Here is a 4,331-nt window from a genome sequence, read left to right as displayed (position 1 = left end):
CGTTGCTATTTTGAGGCAACTGAAATAGACTGCGCCATTGACCAACTGAAACCTGGTCTAAAGTCAATGGCGCAATATTTTTTTTTTGTTATTTAATGAGAGCGCGTTAGTGCAACATTACACAGCGTGCACTCTGCTTATTAAACACACAGGGACGCACAGCAGCACACAAACATGCCAAATATTTAAAATAAAAGGATTACAATGTAAAAGATTATTAATGTGTACATAAAGATATGGTGGAATCCGGCTTGTCCCGTAGATGGTCTGCTTGCGCACTTTTACCTCGCACACGAGCAGATCCATTTGCGCTCTGGAGGCGCGTTCGGTCTTTCCACTATCAAATTCCGTCATATAAATAGCGAATCTACCATGGCGCGAGCACAACTGGCATCTGGTTTAACGCACGTAAATCCCAAAACACACCCATTAGGCTACTCAGTATAAGAACAGGGACAACCCTTTTAGACCATGCGCCTGCCACGCCAACCATTTTTCCCGTCCTTAAACTAGCAAAAGTGGATTCGGACACGCCCTAAGTGAACTTGCGCCGTGCGCTTTAGACCGTTAAAATAGGGCCCACAATCTCATAATTATGAGGGGGAAAAAAACATGTTATGTAAAATTATAGTTAGGAGATAAAGGCCTGGTTTCACAGACAGGATTAGGCTCTAGTACAAATAGGGCATTTAAGTAGCTTTTTTAAACATGCCTTAGAAAAAAAAAAAAAACTTACTGGTGTGCATCTTTTAAGTCAGTGCAAGTTGCTTTCAGTTGAAACAGCTCAAACATGCATTGTAGTCTAGGACTAGGCTTAGGCCTTGTCGATGAAACAAGAATTAATATATGACAAAAAAATTTATCTAATAAGTATGACTTTGTGTCAATTGTTTTTTATGTCCAAGTTTTGACTATTTTATAATTATGACTTTTGGCATGTTGGCATGGTATAGAGAGAAACAGAGAGGTAAGTAGTTCAAAACAAAGTTTTACTGAACAGAGGCATGGAGTGGAACAGCAGAGGTGACTGTTGAGTATGTATTGAAGAATCTGAACTGGATGAGGAACTTAGCTGAACAATAATCTCGATCTCTTGTTTGCAGACTGTGGATACAGCGGGCTGATGGCTGGAGACGGAAGACAGGAAGCAGGTGATCGGAGATGAAGTTCTGGTGAGGAATCTTCGAGGTAGGTAGAGGTAGAGGTAGGTAGAGTCTGTGAGATCAAGTTGGGACGAGACCAGACAAGGAAGTGAAGGGAAGTGTCTAGAGTTCAAATCAGTTCTACAGTAGACAGCATCTATAGACTTTGTCAAAAATATCATACTAATCAAATTGTCGTTATTATGATTTACCAAAGCATGATTTTTTTATTATTATTATTTTTAAACAAATCTCCTTTCTGATTCATTTCTGCACTCTCCCTCTCACACACTCTTGCCGTTCTGTTTACATGATCTTTCATGGCTTCTCTTTTGCATAGAACTGTCTGATACTATGCAACTTTGCAGTTTGCATATGTACACACACTCACACACACATACACTCACACACAGGTTTGCTGGAAGCACCACCCATTCCCTGGAAGGCAGAAGCAGAATGTTATTTTCATATTACACTAGATAAAGACCATTTCAGTGACTTTGACTCTGTCCTGACCCTCAGAAAACCTATAGCCTCTGATGTTTCAGAACGTACATGGCACTGATATTCAAAACATTAAAATGTGAGTGCTTTAAAAAAAATAAAGGTCCCACTTTATATTAAGTGGCGTTAAGTACTATGTACTTACATCAAAAAATAAGTACAATGTACTTATTGTGTTCATGTATATTGTAAAACACTTTTGCTGCTATTGAGGTGGGATACGGGTAAGGTTAGGGACAGGTGTGGTGGATTGGGTAGGTTTAAGGGTGAGTTAAGGTGTAAGGGAAGGGTCAACTGTGTAATTACAAATGTAATTACATAAATTAATTACAGCTGTAATTACAAGCAGGAATTTTTAAAATGTAAGTACAATGTAAAAACATGTTGTTACACAATAAGTACATTGTATCAAATGATTAATTTCAATGTAAGTACATAGTACTTAAAGCCACTTAATATAAAGTGGGACCGAAATGAATAGGCTAACTAAATAACTAAGTAAATAAATGCTGCTAAATTATAAAAAATAGAACAATTGGAATTAATAAATGAGCCATGCAAAGGATTTTTAGTGCATTTTTTCTTCTTCATGTCTCTCACATTCTGGATATCGCATTTTTGCATTTGTTTCTCTTCTGTGAGATCTGGATGTCTGTTCACAAAAAAAATATTTGGCGAGTAAGGTTATTTGGTTGGTATATAGTATGTATAGCTAATTAATACTATAAAATATACTGTACTAGTATATAGTATAGTAGCCTATATACTTAATGGTATATAGCTACTAAAATCTTCCACAGAATTGGTAGGAATTGGTAAACGTATTATAGCCTTACTAAAAGTAAATATACTGTATATTTAAGCCCTAAAGTCAAAGTGAGGAAAATGTTAGGATCATACTTTCAGTGTCCTCCTCAGTGCTGAACCAAGTCACAATGTAAAAAAGTGATTAAGGCTGAAATCAAAATTGTTTTTTTGAACACCCACACGGGTCCCTTCAGAAACCAGCATCATCAGCAATCATTTATGGAGTGTTCCAGTCTAAAATGTGTGCAAGAGCTTGCTGTGAAGGGTCCTTCCCTATGACCTTTACAAGAGTGCAGCCACTGGACACTTTCCACTAGACTAGACCTTGAAACACTTCCATAATTCACCTCACAGGCTAAGCACTTGAAATAAAATGTGCTTGCACAAAATAATGAAGCAATAAAATATGTTTACATAATAATAAACACATTGTAAACTCTCTAATGTCGTCTGCACCTTGGTTGTATACAGCAACATTTTCTGGGCCTCTTCAGAGATATCCTTTAAAAGGGGATTTTCCCAAATAGGGGATGACTACTTTGAAATCATTATGCCTTTAAATAAACAACGTTTTACAGCACCCATTTCACATTTATCAAAAACCCTCTCTCGTTCTCTTCCCTAATCCATATATTTGCATATCCTGTTGTTGTAAAACCAGAAACTCACTCGATGTTTAACGAGGTAAGACGAAGGCGGTTCCACAAGAATTCCAGCTGTAACAATATTTAAACAAAAAAAAAAACAGGCAAAGGACAGACAAACAGTACGCTCTCACAATCACACACACTCACAGATGATGTCATTGCGCACTCTAGTGGCCATATGGCATCACTACACCATCATTCTTCAATAGAAATCTACATAGAATTAGCATAATTTGTAGGGGAGACACTTCTTACTCCAGTGAATATTTATCAGGGTAGATTTATTTTATTGATAGTCAATTAATAGTCTTTTTATTAATTTAATTTCTATTGCTTTTTATTATATTTTTATTAATTATATATATACATCTTCAAAATGGCTATTGCTTGGTCCAAAAAAACTAACTTCATTTAACAAATTATGTAAGTTAAAATTACATATAGTCTACAGCATGAGACAACTTACCCCAAATTCTTTAAACAGGTGAGTCTTGTCTGAATGTACGCCAGGCTTTATTGTGCTATAGCAATATTCCAGATATTAGATTTTTTATTTATATGAGATAATCAATCAAATACTCTAGTTGTGTAAATCTGTCTGGTTGGAAACTCTTGCATCAGTTATTTATAATCAGAGCAAGATCTCAAAAATACAATTTAAAGCTAGAAATGCTCAACTACAGAGTCAATTAAATCTCATTTATTGAAATATAAATCTTTTGAATGTACATGGTCATAATGCATATTATAGCAAAAGAATAACATCTGTTAAAGGGAATAACTACCTAGCATTACGCATATTGTACCATAGAATATACTTCATACCTCTCCTTTGTTTCCCCTCTTCCTGCAAAACAACATTCACTCTACTGTCTCTTTAGGAATCATTTCCCTTCCTTTTTCAGCTTAGACACAATTTCAACGTCTACACACACTCACACACACAAAAAGCAGAATAATGAAATGCTGTAACATATTCAAAAGAAGAGTTTTAAAAAGTGCAACAGTTTCTTTTATATATATATATATATATATATATCTCCTCCTGACGTGCCACAGTAGAGGGTGAAGATGGGGGCAGGCAGTGATATGCTGAAGTCCTGTTATACAATGATACACACTTACAACAAACAGTGATGTATAACATCAAAGTAAAGAAAATCTAAACGACGTGTCTCTAAGATGCTTCAAGACTACAGGATTTGGCTATGTGATTTTATCTACACTGTGA

The 4,331-nt window shown here is 35.8% G+C and overlaps 1 long non-coding RNA gene across 1 annotated transcript; it reads right to left on the bottom strand.

Moving 5' to 3' along the window:
* Nucleotides 1-1,009: 1,009 nt before the first annotated feature.
* Nucleotides 1,010-3,231, bottom strand: LOC307169035. Its single transcript, XR_013823025.1, has 3 exons — nt 3,123-3,231; nt 1,550-1,580; nt 1,010-1,215 (listed from the first exon to the last, which is right to left on the bottom strand). It is a non-coding gene; the product is annotated as an uncharacterized lncRNA (long non-coding RNA).
* Between the last annotated feature and the right edge of the window lie 1,100 nt (nt 3,232-4,331).

The sequence above is a fragment of the Squalius cephalus genome (assembly GCF_949319135.1).
Source record: "Squalius cephalus genome assembly, chromosome: 12".
Taxonomy (NCBI): Eukaryota; Metazoa; Chordata; class Actinopteri; order Cypriniformes; family Leuciscidae; genus Squalius; species Squalius cephalus.
The sequence above is the reverse complement of the archived record's forward strand: the minus strand, read 5'-3'. Positions and strand labels throughout refer to the sequence as shown.